Below are 18,589 nucleotides of genomic sequence, written 5' to 3'. Positions count from 1 at the left end.
GCTTATTGCTTTCATTATTCATCTAAATTACAACAATATCACTCTGTCCGATTGGGATTGATCTAGATCAGCCTTATATCCTATTTAGCCCATCGTTTGTTAATTTAAAACTGATCTAATCTATACATTAAATGATGAGTTACGTTTTATCGGTTGTTTTACATCAATCTTGATCATGCATAGCGTGGGGTTAAAGCATGTTGCGTCTTGAGTAGATTTATTGGCTAGCGAAAACCATTCCATGGCCTGTTATCATAGCCTATGTGATTCTACCTCACACCCCACTATTAGCACTGTGAAGTGGGGATCGTTATTCGATAGATCTATTCCTGATAAGGCATGACTTTAACTGTGCGCTATGCCTGTATCGGTTGTTTTAGCCGATATCGAGTGCTTTCATGAGCAGTTCGTATCACGAGACCGTTGAAGTAAAGATAGGTTGAAAGATGTGTTAGCCCCATGATCTTATTATTGTATTACGGCCTGTATGATTCTGCCTCATGCCCCACTGATATTAGTAATGAGTTAGGGTTGTCGAGTCTATTGTTGTTTCTACGGCCTGCATGATTCTGCCTCATGCCCCACTGGTCATAGCGATACATGAGATCTAATATGTTCATTAGATTTATCTTTATTAAACGGTTAAATGATGTTGAATTGTTTCTTTATATAAAAAGGGGTTCAGTTGCTTGTAATCATTGGCTCGACATAAACCAATCATTATTGACATCTTATTGCCATTGATTAATATCTGCTCAAATAACGACATTTATCTTGAATGATAACCGATTCTTCTTATACAATCCGATGAGCTTTAACTGATTTATTCTCATGAAAATGCTGGAATCGACTGTTTAGTCGATCTCCTTTCATATTGGCTCTCAGAGCCGCACATTCGGGACTGTCTAGCAACACCAGCAAGTTCCGCCCTTTATTACTGATAAGCTTTCCCTCCTTGTCAATTACAGGGTCAAATTGACTGGCACATCTCGGGAGGAGTGCGCAGGATTGACCACCCCTGCGCTGAAGCTAGGTAGATCTACAGCTCCATCAAGCAGACCCTTCCGGCTTGCTACGTGTGTCCTAGGCACGGGACGAAAATTATGTGTCGACAATATGCTTGATCTAAGTCTAGATAATTGACGGATATGATATGAGAACGTCTGAGCTGTTGTTTATCTTGTTCCAAGTGATACTAAAGTTCTGGAGATTTATCTTTTGAAACACATAAAAATGCTATGATGAGTTCCTGTATGACAAAGCTTGAATTCCTACCAGAGCTATACGTGTTATTTAGGCTAGGAAAACTTCCATATATATGCTGCTTGTATTGCATTGAGTTTTGTCAAGCTTTGTTGACCCTTATGAGAGGTTTGTCATGCTCTTAAAATCAAGATCATGTACACTCCACCCACATATGCACTACTCCTACACTTGGGGTAGGTGCAAAAACATGCTTTCCATTTAGATCCACCCAAAATGTTTTACTCCTACACTGGGAGTGAACACCAAAAATATGCTTGATAGGTTTTTTCATCCACCAAATAAATGCTCCAAAGTTCTTGTTGCTATCTCTCAAAAGTTTTATTGCAGAGAAGAGGCATGGGCTATGCAAAAGTTATTCATAAAAAAAGAAAAAAAAAGAAAAAAAGAAAAGATTTGAAAAAAAATTGGACAAGTGTCCGAGATATTGAAAAACAATGGGTACTTAGATGTTCGCCTAAAAAGATAGATGAATAAGATAGCCCATGTTCTCTTGCAAAAATGTTTCCAAGTTTCAAAAGAGAGATATGTTTTCAAGGAGCAAAGTAGAATTAGGTTAGCCACCACATATATCCACACTCATGCACATCTTGATTTGGTTGTATGACTCAACTCTCTTTGGATCTGTTGTTTGACTTTACAATATATGCATTGCAAGTATGCTCTAGCTTTCTCCCTACCTATGAACTCCACATAAAGCCTTAGTGGTAGGAAAAGAAAAAGGCATAACATGATTATTGCCTTATTGAGGATCACAAATACCACTGTCATGCTCCTGTGGTCTTTTTCAGTGGTTTGCCTTTTAGTGTCCTCTGGAACCTTCAGGAATTGTTCTCATTGCGGATAAGTGAGATTAATTCTAAAATTTTGGTGCACCTTGATGTTTTTCTGAATAAACCCTGCTGAAGACATAGATTCACCAAAACTTATGGAATTTGTTAGTTTAAGCCCCTAAACCTATGTTGGTGATTATTTTATGCCCTTATACAAGTTATATTGACGAATTATAATGGTTGTTAACTACCATCAACAAACTCCACCAAGCTTAACCTTTGCTCGTCCTTGAGCAATGCTAAACTCAACAATGGATCATTAGTTTCTTCAATGTTTTCATTCCTCAAAAGTACATATGCGTTCAAACAAGAATTCTCCTCTGGATTAGAATAAACCGATCTTACTTTCAAACCGACCCATATTACCTTCAACCCTGGGGCTTCTTAGCCTTCACTTGGGTCTTGAGCAATTGAAAGATAGAACGATCAAGTCAAGCACTATGTCTCAAGTTCTTTGCTCAACCATTATTTTGGAGTTTTTATAGATTTTCAAAATAAAACTCAAAGCTTTCATTGTATGACACTCTCAAGTCTCTCAATATATGTGGTATTTGTGGATCCTCACCAAGGCAATAGTGATGTTATGCCTTTCTCTTCCTACAACTAAGGCTTATGTGGACCTCATAGGAGTGAAAATAGCATGAAAGAGCATACTTGCAATACATATATTGTAAAGTCAAACCTCGGATCTAAAGAGAGTTATGTCATACAATCAAATCAAGATGTGCATGTGTGCGGATATATTTGGTGGCTAACCTAATTCTACTATGCTCCTTGAAAACATATCTCTCTTTTAAAACTTGAAAATATTTTTTTTGTAAGAGAACATGGGCTATCTTATTCATCTCCTTTTTTTCTTTTTCTTCAGGCAGGCATCTAAGTACCCATTGTTTTAGATATCTCAGACACTTGTCTATTTTTTCAATTCTCTCTTTTTTGAATAACTTTTGCATAGCCCTTGTTTCTTTTCTACAATATACTTTTGAGAGATAGCAACAAGAACTTAGAGCATTTATTTGATGGATGAAAAACCAATAAAACATATTTTTGGTGTTTACTCCCAGGGTAGGAGTGAAACATTTTGGGGTGGATCTAGAATGGAATGGCATGTTTGTGCGCCTACCTTCAGTGTAGGAGTAGTGCATATGTGGGTGGTGTGTACGTGATCTTGATTTTAAGTGGATGTCAAACCTCTGATAAGGGTCAACAAAGCTTGACTAAACTCAATGCATAACAAGCAGTATATATGTGTAAGTTTTCCTAGTCTAAATAACATGTATGGCTCTGGTAGGAATTCAAGCTTTGTCATATAGGAACTCATCATGTAACATTTCTATGTTTTCAAAAGATAAATCTCCAGAACTTTAGTATCACTTGGAACAAGATAAACAGCAGTTCATACCTTCTCATATCATATCCGTCAATTACCAAGAGTTAGATGAAGCATATGCGACCCACAAGTTTTAAGTTCAGAGTAAATTCTTATATGAAAACAGTCTTATACAAAACTCGAGAGAATTCAAGGCTGAAAACTAGGTACTTGAAAGGAATTGCGACAGAGCAACTATTCATCATTTCCATTCAAGAGATTACCTTCGGAGTCCTTTTTATTTATTTAGCTCTTAAAAACAGAAAACTAGACATGCACTTTTTATTTTGTTTTCATTTTTAGATCATACATTACTAATATATATAACTAGCTAAGATAAACTTTTATTTTGTTTTCAGTTATGCATCTTTTTTAACTACTATAAAGTAAACTAAATAATAGTAAAACAAAAGGGAAAGAAATACTTATCTAGATACATGGGGATGCCCTTCCCCCAAGCTGGTTGTTGTCATGGTTGAGTGTTGAAGTTGAGTGATCCTTCTCAGAGCAGTTTTACTTGCAGATATTCTTCTCGTCCACCAGGAAGATGGGCTCCCGCTTGGGCAATGGCTCTAAGTGGTTCGTTCATGTTGCAGCCGGTTCGGGAGAATGTACTTCGGGTGGAACAAGATGAAGACGACTGGGTGAACTTGCTCTTGATCATATCATCCTACAAAATACCAACAAGAACACCAAAACTCGTGGAACAGATTAGGATAAGGGGTTAGCGGTCTGCCGTCCGGAGATTAGTTGTTCTTGGAATTGGAAATATTTTGAATTGGTAGAATTTTAGCAGGATGTCTATCTCATGTTGGTTTTTTATTTATGCTTCACAGAAAATACTTTATAATGCAATGAAATATTTCTAGATGTATGCACGGTATTTTTATTATTTTTATGCCACCATGGTGAATATTCTTGCAGATTTTTACACACCGTGAAAATTATTCACATGGAGCTTTCCCTTTTATAATGCAATAATGAGACTTTTTGCTTTCTTTTCTAAATTCAATGCTAATATAGAAAAGTAAATGTGCTAAAGTAAAAATAATTCATGCAATGCTAAAGGATAAATATGGATAATTACCGAGTTTACCTCCCGGGGAGGGTTCGGATTTTTAAGTCCTTCGGACAGGACTCTTCTCCAGTCTTGTTCATTCTTTGGGTGCATCTATCGGTCCTAGAGATGGAGACCTTGATGGTTGCACCTCTTGTGATGGTGACTCTGATGATGCCACCTTTTCCTTCTAGACCTACTTGGTCTGTGAACTTGATTTTGGCAGAGTAGGTTTATCCTTCAAAACTTCTACTTCTTCATCCTCATTCTTGGAGAGTTGATTCCTCCAGCGCTGGGACGTTCGGAGTCTTCTCTTGGAGTGGGTCTTCTTTAGCTGTTTATAAGTGGTATAACTATTGAAATAACAATGTACATGTCAGGGTCATAACCCCGGGGTGTCTCAAGGCACCGATTAGTTAGTAGGCCAAGCGGCCCATGAGACATCAGCTAGCAAAAGCTCGAGCGACTGTAGCCCAGCCGAGCTAAGAGAACCTGGCCAGACGCCAAGGCCAGGGTCAGCCATGACCTCTTCCTTCTATCTCAGCCGCATAACGAACAGAAGACTCATGACCTCCACACCGTCCCGACCCTCGGGAGGAACGGGGAGAGGTCACACCCTGCCAAACATGCCCGCTCTGATAAGAGTAGGCATGCCACACTGACCCCGCAAGGACCGAGGGGACAATTGTCACCTCAGTCCAGTCAGATGTCACCTCTACGACACGCAGCACGGACAAGACAACACCGCCCAAGGCGGTGATGGACGGCACAGAACCCACCATCCAGATACGGCCTAACAAGATGCCTATACGATTCTACCCACTACGGGATGGGATCCACGACAATGGCCTTGACTTAGAAGCCATCCAACCCAGCAGGAGTTATGACCCCAACGATCGTGACCGTGGCCCACAGGTCCTTAAACCAACGAGACGATCGACATCCTAGGGGCAGCTACCAACTCTTGTACGATGCCCCCTGGAAACTAGGAGGTGGTGACAAAGATCATGGCGAGGACCACATCGCACAGGATGGCTGGCGAACCACCACCGTGCCTACAGTGCCGCTACGGCCAGCACAATAGCACCATGTCACACCATGCCACGATGTGGCCACAAGACCATGACGACAACCGTGCCCAAACGTGTTCCACAAGATGGCATAGCTTGCAAGCTAAGTTAGCTAGGACCTCCCTTAGGCTACGACCCTTCAGTTTGGAGAACCTTCTTTGTATACGCCCTGGCCCTGAACTCTATATAAGGGCAGCTAGGGCACCCATCTGGGACATCCTCGACCATTTTTACTCATTCTCCATCATAGTAGGGCTTCCCCTTAGGTAGTCCATCTCCTAGCTCTAGTTCTCCATCCTCTTCCTCCATTCTTGTACCCCCCATTATATGAACTTCAGAGCATTCAAGCGAGGAACATGTACTCGATCATTTCTGAGACTATATGTAGGGCTCTATCCTGAACCAATATAAATCCTCATGTCTTTTGGATGCTACCATCATCTTCCTAGAGCAGCGCGATAATCGTATAAATTTACGAGTTTAGTTTACAAAACAGCGACAATATCTTTTGTCCAGGGAATTGGAAGTGGACATGTCCAGATCCGACATAGATGATCGCATTGGTGGTGTTGAGGAACGGTCTTCCAAGAATAATAGGTACATCTTCTTCTTCTTCTCCCATGTCAGGGTCATAAAAATATTATTGCATCCTTAAGCCCCATGTGAATAATTTTCATGCTGTAACAAGCCCAAGGATTAAGAAAATAAAAATATTATTACATCCTTAAGCCCCATGTGAATAATTTTCATGGTTTAACAAGCCCAAGGAAGATTCACTGTGGTGGCATAAAAATAATATATATATATATACTATACCTACATATTTTCTTTCTTGCATATAAAAATAGAAAATCCAAAAAATATTAGATAGACATCCTGTTAAAATTCTACCATTAGAAAATCTATCTAAACCCATAAGAAAATTTTTTGAATGGCTGACCGCTAACCCCTAATCCTAATCTATGCCATGAGCTTTGGTGTTCTTGTTGGAGTATTTTGCAGGATGATCAGAAGTAAAACCATCCATCCAAAGTACATTCTTCCGAACCACTACTACACCCGCTACACGAGGAAAACAACTTCTGGAAGGATGAGAAAGATCTTAAGAAAGACCACGATAACATCCAGCTTGGGGGAGGAGCACCCCCCATGTATCTAGCTAAGTATTTCTTTCCCTTTTCATTTTTACTATCTTTGAGTTTTCTATATATTTGCTAAAGTCATAAAAAGATGCATAATAACCAAAAACAAAATAAAAATTCATCTTAGCTATATATATAGTAAGGTGTGATCTTAAAAATCAAAAACAAAATAAAAGAGTGTGTCTAGTTTTTAGGAGTTAAATAAATGAGCTCTAAGGATAATCTCTTGCAATGAAAATGATGACTAGTTGCTCTATCGTAATTCCTTTCAACTATCTAGTTTTTAGCTCCTGAGTTTTGGATACGACTGTTTTGATATAAGAATTTACTCTAAACTTGAAACTCATAGGTAGCATACGCTTGATCTGAGTCTAGGTAATTAACGTATATGATATGAGAAGGTCTGAGCTATTGTTTATCTTGTTCCTAGTGATACTAAAGTTCTGGAGATTTATCGTTTGGAAAACATAAAAATCGTACATGATGAGCTCCTGTATGACAAAACTTGAATTCCTACCAAGGCCATATATGATATTTAGATTACGAAAACTTCCACTCATATACGCTGCTTGTTTTGCATTGAGTTTAGTCAAGCTTTGTTGATGCCTTATGAGAGGTTTGTCATGCTCTTAAAATCAAGATCACGTACACACCACCCAAATATGCACTACTCCTACACTAGGGGTAGGCATAACAACATGCCATCCATCTAGATTCACCAAAAAATGGTTTATTCCTACACTGGGAGAAAACACCAAAAATATGCCCTATAGGATATCCACCAAATAAATGCTCCAAGTTCATGTTGCTATCTCTCAAAAGTTTCATTGCAATCAAAAGAGACATGGGGCTTTGCAAAAGTTATTCATAAAAAAAGAAAAAATGGACAAGTGTTCGAGATATTGAAAATAATGCGTACTCCTATGCCCACCTAAAAAAAGAAATAGATGAATAAGATAGCCCATGTTCTCTTGCAAAATTGTTTCTAAGTTTCAAAAGTGAGATATGTTTTCAAGGAGCAAAGTAGAATTAGGTTAGCCACCATATATATCCACCATATACATCCACACACATGCACATCTTGATTTGATTATATGACTTAACTCTCTTTGGATCCGATGTTTGACTTTACAATATATGTATTGCAAGTATGCTCTCTATGCTTTCTCCCTACCTATGAACTCCACATAAGCCTTAGTTGTAGGAAGAGAAAGGCATAACATTAGTATTGCCTTGATAAGGATCCACAAATACCACAAATATTGAGAGACTTGAGAGTGTCATACAAGGAAAGCTTTGAGTTTTATTTTGAAAATCTATAAAAACTCCAGAATAATGGTTGAGCGAAGAACTTGAGACATAGTGCTTGACTTGATCATTCTGTCTTTCAATTGCTCAAGACCTAAGTGAAGGCTAAGAAGTCCCATGGTTGAAGGTAATATGGGTAAGTTTGAAAGTCAGATCGGTTTATTATAATCTAGAGGAGAATTCTTGTTTGAACGCATGTGTACTTTTGAGGAGTTGCTTCAATGTTTTCAAAATCCTTAAACTCCAGATTTAGTTACTAAGTTTAGTTTTGGTAAGGTACTAGCAAAAGGCAAGCTTGGGGGAGTTGTTGATGGTAGTTAACAACCAATATAAACTATCAAGGAGGACCTAATCGTCAAAGAAAAATATGGAGTTCCACCAGAGTACCTACGTGGGAAGACTCTAGAAGGGTCCAAAAGCCATGTCACCGAAGCAGAGGGCCACCCCCTGACAGGTGGGGCCGCTCTACCCCTATGGGCCCCACCTATCAGCCTTGTTGTTATGTCTATTTCCCACCGCCTTTGAGGATGCATCTAGGCCGTTGCTTAAGTCAGTTTGATCAAGGGCTCACGTTGGACCCTCAGGGCTATATAATCCAGCCCCTGCCTCTCCCCTAGGCATAACCTAAGTCATCAAGTCATTTGAGAAGACAGAAATCCTAATATCCTCAGAGCTAGCTCCTCCTCCATAGCATAGCTAGTTAGGATAGATCTAGAGGGAGGCAAGCAGGACTTCGTTTGGATTCCTAATCTTGTCAAGAGCATGGTTCGGTATAAACTTTGTACCCCTCTCTCTTGCTTCTCCATTATTTTTATATGCTAGTTACAATTGTTATGACAATCTCAGTGTTCATCTTGTTCATGTTCTTCATTATGATGTTCAACGCCTACGTTGATTATATACTTAGTATAGCTAGTTTATCATTATGTTTATACACAAGTTCATATAGCTGTCACTTTAAAGTACATGGGGTGGGTGGTCGACATTGTGTAAGCGTGGTGCTTATACATTGTTTACCTATGGATACACCCTATATTCTAGGTCATGTGGTAGATCATGGATGTGACACTCCCATTGAGTCCTTTGTAGTCCACTCCCTGAATATAGGTGCACGTAGGGTCCGATTACGAAGGTAGAACGAGCTCTGTCCTCAATCTTCCTTAGTAATATCCCTTATGTGTAGATATGATGATGATTATAGCCATGATTACTAGGTGTAATTGCATTAATCAAATGTATGCTTTGACTTGTAATGGCTATGGTTTATTTCTCCTTGAATCGTATAAGTTATCAATACATCTCCATGCTAGACCTTCCCAGTGGTAAAAAAATAAATAACGATACATGGAATACTCTTGGGTAAAATGCTACAATGGTATATTATCTGTGCGCTTGCGGATACTTTTCATTCATAGATTTAAATATATTCTCTCTAGTCACATAATTAGTAAAGAACTGCTTAGTGTTATTCTAGTAGTAATACTACATAGTACCAACACATATCTCTGGCATCATCACTAGGGATGACAACCTAGTAAAGTTAGAGGATATAGGTTTATAATAGGTGGCTAAGTACTCAAACAAGTGACACGTTAATAAACACCAACATGTACACGATTCTTGAAAGTGACTTCTCCTTTCTATCATTGATTGTGAAATAGATCTTGGCACTGTCCGAGTAGATGATGGCTTTTGTGGTGCTTAGGAAAGGTCGGCCCAAGATAATGGGTGCCCTTACATCACCACCTGTTTCCAAAACCACAAAATCCATGGGTACATACGACTGTCCCACTCATACACAGATGTCTTCAAGAATTCCCTTGGAATAGCAGAGTGACCGATCTACAAGCTACAAACGCATGTTTGTGTACAACATAGTATCTCCATTAATTTTATCATAAATTACCTTTGGCATGACGTTAACGCTTGCCCCAAAGTCACAGACAGCTTCTTAGAAAATGTGAGGTCCAATGGCTATGGGGATGATAGGTCTCCCTAGATCTCCCTTCTTGACAGGCAGAGACTCATCTTTCCAAGCCCCTATCGATGGCTCTGTGTAGTAGTATCTTGCATTGTGAACATCGACAAGATTTGTAGTTTCTAGATCTTCTGGTTTCCTCAGAATCTTACCTTTGTAGGTCGAAGGAACAAAAGCAGCTAGCTGAGTTATTTGTGATTCTATCATTTTATTAAAGCTATGTTGGTTTTTAATAGCAGAGAAGAAGCTATTCATTCTATTGTTTATGTTTTCTAATATTTTATCATTAGAAGCTAGTTTTCTAGATAAGCCCTCCATAATTTTAGCTTGGTCAGAAATTAATTCTCTCAAGGGTGATTGATTACTGAAATTATAATTATTACCTTGATAGTTACCTTGGTAATTACCTTCGTAGTTTGGCCTCTATTGCTGATTTCATCCTTGATTCTGTTGAGGACGATAGTTGTTATTGTTGATGAACTTCACATCCTCTTGGGTTTTAGGGCAGTTGTTTCCTGAGTGCCTCCACACTCTTCACTTGTCATGAGGGAATCATGAATGTGCATGACTTCTTGCTTCTCATTGGCTCACTCCTCAAGCCTCTTCATCAATAGGTCTATCTTGGTAGACAGCATGTCTACCTCCTTGAGTTGATGCATACCTCCACCTCTCTTGCAGGTCTAAAGATGTTCTTCATTCCAACCTTGGTTGGAAACCATCTTGTCCACGAGAGCTATTGCTTGTGCGATTGTGAGTGATAAAAATACACCTCTAGAAGCAGCATCCATATTCTCATGAGTGTTGTTTGTCAACCAATGGTAGAAAGTCTACATGAGTAGCCAATCATCCATCCCATGGTGAGGACATTCTGATATGTAGCCTTGAAAGCATTCCCATGCCTCAGGGATAGATTCATCATGATGCTGTTGGAAGCTTGAAATTCTTCCACACAGAGCATTGGTCTTGCCTGTGGAAAAGAATTTTACTTGGAAGGCAGTGGAGCAGTTCTCCCATATAGTACTTTTATCTTTGCTTGCATAGAACCATTGCTTTGCCTTTCCCAAAAGTAAGAATGGGAAGAGGCGAAGTAAAATGGCATCTCTAATAACTCCTTTGATGGTGAAGGTGTTGCAGATCTCCAAGAAGTGTTGGAGATGAGCACTCGCATCTTCATATGCCTTTCCTCAAAACTAGCTAGCTTGTGTAACACCCTAAAATTTGCTTCTCTTGAAATAGAGCTAAAATGATTTAATTTTGTATTTTTAAGCTCACGAAAACATGGGAAAATAATAAATTTTCATTAGATTAAAATTTATCTTAAGGTAGAAACGTGTTTGCTGCATTCATGCCAGTCGCACCTTGTGTTTCTATGTGCAAAATGTGTGTTTTTTAAATACATTTAGGAGACGAATATCTATCTCTAGGAATTTTCTAGCTTCTTTCTAGAATTTAATCCCTACCTCCTTCACCTTAATCTTTATGTTCTGAGTTCCCAACAATCTTTTCATGAGCTCCAAATACTTTATTTGGGTTCATCATATTCCAAAGTGTCTCTAGGAATTTTCCCCAAATTTTTGAAGGTCTCGGAGTATTTTTCGTGGCTTAAATAACAATTCTGGACTTTTCTAAAATTATTTTATTCATGAAATTAATTAATTCCAAAAATAAATAATATATCTTATTTTCCAACCAACTCTCAAAGCCCATGTGCAATAATCCTAATAAATCTCAAAGGACCATGCATTTATTTACTAATGGGCTTTAATGTTAGGTCCATTAGTAAATTTAGAGGGTGCAACATCAATTAGTAACATATTGCTAGTTGAAGTAGATGTGGGGAGTTTTTCTCCCTATAAATATGTACCAACCCCTTAGGCAAAGCACACCAAAACTACCGTAAGGAGAGCCCCTAGTTTGGGAAATCCCTCGTGTGGTAAATTAGATTTTTCTCCCTTCTCTCGCCATCACCGTCGCCGTCGCCGCCGCACTGCCTGATGCTATAGATCCGTCGTCGACCGCAAGAAGGCCCCATGTGAGTTCACCGTCTTCTCCTCTTATTCCCTATGCTCCTGGCTCATCAAACCATGGCATTTAGGAACCAAACCAAGCGCTCCGAGGAGCTTCTCGCCGCCGGTAATGGAGCTCCGCCGCGCTGGTTTTCTTCTCCGGCCGATGCCTCTCTCCCCCCTCCCTTCTAATTTGGGCCGTCCAAATTCAATCCAACGGTCCAAGATTGCCCGTACCCCTTCAACAGGTTTATTTGCAAAAGAGCCCCTATAGTTTCATGTAATATAACCCGCAGTCCATGGTGCCCTTCCAGAATAAGTTTTCCTTTTCCGAAGGCATAGTTTTTTTCAAGTAGATTCAAAATATGTTTTCATCTATTTATAGTTTTGCCACTTGTTTTCTTTAGGCCATAACTTCTCCATTTTAACTCCGTTTTGATCCATTCAAGTTGCGTTAGATTTGTAATTGAGTAGTCTACATGTTCATCCTACTGTTAAATATATTTTCAACTTTAGAAATTTAAGGTTATATTTAATCTATTATTTTATTAAAGGAAATCTTGTTTAATTAATAACTTTTTCATTATAGCTCCGATTAGAGTGCTTTTCGTGTCTGTGTGTTCGTAGTAACATGTAGAACATCTTTAAAACCTTTTTACCTATTGTTTATTATGTTTGGTGTATTGTTCTAATTTAGATCAATTGTTTGCTTCATGTATGATTGCATGGATGCTTGTGTGGTGCTTTATGATCATGTCCAGTCGATGAGCTTTGCGTTAGTGATATAAAAGAAGTTGGTGATCCAGAAGAAGTCCTTTGGAGGTTACAATTCAATAGAAGAAGAATTTGAGTTTAAGGCAAGTATAGCATGGGATCTTCTTTATTGTCCTATACACCTTTAATCATTTAATTCATACTGCATGTGTCTACCTTGACTGCCACTAAGGATTTCCTAGTGCTTTGTTACCTTGTGCCTTGTTACCTATGGGGTATTGCATTGGGTAGTATGATGCTAGTGCTCAATTAAAGACCATGATCTTGTAACTTAACTAATGGTATATGCAATAAACACTAAAAGATGTTTTTTAGCAACATGGAACTAGGGGGCTAGAGCATTGAGCTATTTTTATGGTGCTCTAGATTCCTCTCCCTAAGGACTTATCTGTAAGTGATCATCTATGACTTAAAGTACAGCTGTGAGGGCTACATGGCTCTAGCTTTAGCTTAGTATGAGGACCTTTTCTAGCTTATTAGTGGTTACCTTTATTGGCATAAGAATGGCTTGACAAATCAGGTATAGTGCGGCCTCTGTCCCCTTGTGTATAGGCTGCACATCATTGTGCCATCGGGAAGGGGGGCTCTACATCTGTTTGCTGAGTGAATCTAATGGATCTAACTTGTTAGATGAACCTTTGAAAGGCTTCATAGTGAACCCTACCGACCTTCCTTGGAAGTGGGTCAAGAGATTAGCTACCTCGAGCGAAAGGATAAATCATGACTCACAGTGAAAGTGTACAACCTCTGCAAAGTGTAAAACTAGTATATCAGTTGTGCTCATGGTGACGAGCGGCCTTGGAACATTTACAAAATAGATGATGAACACTGATGATACTGATGATGAAGATGCTCACTAATGATTACTGTTTATGCTATTCATTTTTCATGTTTACCTAATCATGTGTTTATATGGGCTTTCACTCCTCAAAAGTACACATGCGTTCAAACAAGAATTCTCCTTCGGATTAGACTAAACTGATCTGACTTTCGAACTCACCCATATTACCTTCAACCATGGGGCTTCTTAGCCTTCACTTAGGTCTTGAGCAATTGAAAGACAGAACGATCAAGTCAAGGACTATGTCTCAAGTTCTTTGCTCAACCATTTTTCTAGAGTTTTTGTAACTTTTCAAAATAAAACTCAGAGCTTGCATTGTATGACCCTCTCAAGTCTCTCAATATATGTGGTATTTGTAGATCCTCACCAAGGCAATAGTAATGCTATGCTTTTCTCTTCCTATAACTAAAGCTTATATGGAGCTCATAAGAGTGGAAAAAGCATGAAAGAGCATACTTGCAATACATATATTGCAAAATCAAACCTCGGATCCAAAGAGAGTTGAGTCATACAATCAAATCAAGATGTGCATGTGTGTGGATGTATGGTATATATATTTGGTGGCTAACCTAATTCTACTATGCTCCTTGAAAACTTATCTCTTTTTCTAGAATTTGGAAACAAAACCTTGTAAGAAAATATGGGCTATCTTATTCATCTCTTTCTTTCTTCTCTCTTTTAGGCGAGCATGTCACACCCGATTTTAAGGATAAAATGGGATGCATAATCTTATGTGCACCTAGAGATCAGTCACACACATAAACTGATAAATTATAGATAGTATCATCACAAGTGTTTTTTACATCACGTATAATAAGACAGAGTCTTCACATAAATATAGCAGAAGTATAAAGAAAAATCTCCTGTGAAAGCTCCATATCATAGGGACGTCAACTGGTTGACCACAAGTCTAGTAATCCTCAGGAAAGTCATCATTACCATGGCCATTTGTTACCCATCCGGGATTTTTATCCAAATAATGAAAATAAACAAGCGTAAGTACATGTCGTACTCAATAAGTGTAACATGGGGTTCATGAGGCTCAAAAGGCTTGACATAGATTTAACAGCATTTAGCTTTTAATTGTCACATTTTTAGCATAAGAGTAGCAACAAGTTGTTTTAATCCCATAATAAACACATGATCAATGTAAACATGAATAATGAACAACACAAACGGATAATTCTTAGTGATCATCTATTCCATAAGGGTTTTAAGGCCGCTCGTGACCATGAGCATGGCTGATATACCAGTTTTACACTCTATAGAGGTTGTACACTTTCACTATGAGTCGTGATACCTATATGCCCAGATTAATTACTCCCAAAACACTTCCAAGGTGAGCAGGCAGAGTTCACTATGAAGCCTTTCAAAGGTTTGTCTAACAAGTTAGGGTCATTAGATTCACTCGGCAAATAGATATAGGAACCCCCTGTTGAATGGCACAATTCCATCATGGCTATACATGTAAGTGTGGAGGCTGTCGTATACCCGATTCGGCAAGCCATTCTTACGCCATAAAGGTAACCTCTAACAAGCTAAAAAAGGTCCTCATACTAAGCTAAAGCCAAAGCCATGTGGCCCTCATAGCTGTACTGTAAGTCCCGGATGATCACTTACAGATAAGTCCTTAGGGAGGGGAATCTGAAGCATTTAGAAAGTAGCTAAATACTCTAGCCCCATGTTTCCAAGTTGCTAAAAAGTCATGTTTTAATGTTTATTGCATATACCAGTTAGTCAAGTTATAAGATCATGGTTTAGTTGAGCACTAGCAAAGCTACCCAATGCATATCCCATAGGAGACAAGGTATACGTTCAATTCTAGGGAATCCCTATCAAGGTGACACATGCAATATGAATTAAATGTATTCAAGTTGATAGGAAACAAGGATGATCCCATGCTATACTTGCTTTGAACAAAGTGTTCCTGCTGATCCTACACGTCAAAGTAGTACTCTTGATCACCCACTGAATTGCTCATCGTCTATACTCGATAATCACATCAACATACAAGACATCTAGAAGCAATCATGCAGAGCAAACAACGACTATAGATTAGAATAGTACACCAACAACATAAAATCAAGATGAAAAGTTTGTAAAACGAATCTACGTCTCGCTATGAATACATAGACGTGAAGATCACAAAAATTCAAAGCTAAAACGTAGAAGTTATGAATTAAACAAGATTTCCTTTATTAAAATAATAGATTAAATCTAACCTCAAATTTTAAAAGTTGAAAACATACTTAACAGTAGTTTGAACATGTAGATTATGCAATTATGAATCTAATGCAACTTAAACAGATCAAATTGGAGTTAAAACGAAAATTTTAGGGCTAAAACAAAATTAGTGGCAAAACTATAAATAGAGAAAACGTATTTTGAATCTACTAGAAGGAAACTACGCTTTCAGAATAGGAAAACATATTATGGAAATATGCTATGGACTGTGGGTTTAAATATAAAGAACTCAAGGGGCTCTTTAGCAAATGTGACAGACGAAGGGGTATGGTGAGATATGAGCCGTGGGATCTAATCCGGACGGCTCAGATTAGATGAGGGAGAGAGAGAGCAGACCAGTCGATTGGAACAGTGCCGAGCATGGTGGCTTCCAAGGCCGACAGTGAAGGAACTCACCGGTGCACATGGTTAGGGCCCTAGAGGCCATAGTTTGATGAACCGAGAGCTCAAGATCAAAGAGGAGACAAAGGCGAACTCACCAATGGGCTTTACGCAGACGAAGGCGGGACTACAGCGATGTGCGGCTCAGTAGGGGCGGACGATGAGCACAGCGACGCTAGTTTTCGCGGTGACGCGATGATTCAGTGAGGTGGCTGTGGCTCCGAGGCTTGGGATGGAATGGAGGGGTATGGTGCTACGTATTTATGAGGGAGGGGAGCCTTGGCGCGCATGACAAAGGAGGCATGGCGGTCATAGGACTCTGGGGCGGCACGGAGTCAGGCTCGGCGGCAGTGTCTAGCACAGATACGTGTGGGAGAAAGAAGACTACTATCCAGCAGGCCCCACTAGTCAGCGAGAGAGAGAGAGAGAGAGATAGAGCGGGCGTCGCGTTGCTAGGCCACGGAGAGAGGGAAACGGCGCGGCGACGCTGGCCGTCTGCTAGGCTGTGCGGAGGAAAAGAGAGCAAGCCGCGCGGATGAAGGACTGGGCCATGGTGGAGGCCAATGCAGCGGGAGGAAATGGGCCGTCGTAGGAAGAAAAAGAGAATGGGCCAAAAACAGGGAGAGGAAGGAAAAGAAAAGTAAATCCATTTTCATTTTCTTAAACACAATTTTCAATTCAAATTCAAATTCAAACTTAAATCCTTTTGCAAATTTGATCAAACCCAAGGCATCACAAAAATAGGTATGCATCAGACATGAATGCACAAACATGTATGTGGACCTTATATTTGATTTTAATTTTAACAAAGTTATTATTTTTTCTAAATCTAAATGCTCACAAAATACATAATTAAATCAAATTTACCTATTTTTAATTGATGCAAATTTAGGGTGTTACAGGGCATCTTGAGTACCCATTGTTTTAGATATCTCAGAAACTTGATCCCTTTTTTCAATACTCTTTCTTTCTTTTGAATAACTTTTGTAAAGCCACGTGCTTCTTTGTCTGCAACAAAACTTTTAAGAGATAGCAACAAGAACTTTCAGAGCATTTATTTGGGGATATCCTATAGGGTATATTTTTAGTGTTCACTCCCATAGTAGGAGTAAAACATTTTTGAGTGGATCTAAATAGAATGGCATATTTTTGCGCCTACCCCCAGTGTAGGAGTAGTGCATATGTGGGTGGTATGTACGTGATCTTGATTTTAAGAGCATGACAAACCTCTCATAAGGGTCAACAAAGCTTGACTAAATTCAATGCAAAAGCAATGCGGCATATATGAGTAGAAGTTTTTCCTAGTCTAAATATCATTTATGGCTCTAGTAGGAATTCAAGCTTTGTCATACAAGGAACTCATCATGAAACATTTTTATATTTTTCAAAAGATAAATCTTCGAAACTCTAGTATCACTTGGAATAAGATAAACAACAGCTCAGACCTTCTCATATCATATCCGTCAATTACTTAGACTTTGATCAAGCATATGCTACCCATGAGTTTCAAGTTCAGAGTAAATTCTTAGATCAAAATAGTCTTATCCAAAACTCGAGAGAATTCAAGGCTGAAAACTAGGGTACTTGAAAGGAATTACGATAGAGCAACTATTCATCATTTCCATTGTAAGCAGATTATCTTCAGAGTCCATTTATTTATTTAGCTCTTAAAAACATAAAACTAGACACACACTTTTTATTTTATTTTCAAGATTTAAGATCACACCTTAATAATATTTATATATATAATTAATTAACTAAGATAAATTTTTATTTTGTTTTAGTTCATTATGCATCTCTTTTATTTCTTTAGCTAATATAAAACAAATTTACTAATAGTAAAACTAAAGGAAGGGAATACTTAGCTAGATACATGAGGGATGCTCCTCGCCCAAGTTGGATGTTGCCATGGTCAATTGTTGGATGTTGATTGATCTTTCTCAGAGCGGGTTTATCGGTGTATGTCCTTCTCATCTATGAGTGGAGTGAGATGAAGACAACCGAGTGATCTTGCTCTTGATCATGTGAATCATCCTACAAAATACTCCAACAAGAACAAACTCATGGCTCGATTAAGATATGGGGTTAGCGGTCAACCATTTAGAGAGTTGTTCTTGTGGGTTTTAGATAGATTTTCTAATGGCAGAATTTTAACAGGATGTCTATCTATTATTTTTGGATTTTCTATTTTTTTATATGCAAGAAATAAAATATGTAGGCATAGTATATATATATTATTTTTATGCCACCATGGTGAATATTCCTTGGGCTTGTTACACCATGAAAATTATTCACATGGGGCTTAAGGATGCAATAATATTTT

General features: G+C 38.7%; 1 non-coding gene across 1 annotated transcript; it reads left to right on the top strand.

The window, feature by feature from the left end:
- Positions 1-10,869: 10,869 nt before the first annotated feature.
- Positions 10,870-10,978, top strand: LOC136511393 (small nucleolar RNA R71). Its single transcript, XR_010772691.1, has one exon. It is a non-coding gene; the product is annotated as a small nucleolar RNA R71 (small nucleolar RNA).
- Positions 10,979-18,589: the final 7,611 nt, after the last annotated feature.

This window comes from Miscanthus floridulus, chromosome 1 (assembly GCF_019320115.1).
Source record: "Miscanthus floridulus cultivar M001 chromosome 1, ASM1932011v1, whole genome shotgun sequence".
NCBI classification, from domain to species: domain Eukaryota; kingdom Viridiplantae; phylum Streptophyta; class Magnoliopsida; order Poales; family Poaceae; genus Miscanthus; species Miscanthus floridulus.
This window is presented reverse-complemented; position numbering and strand designations above follow the sequence as displayed.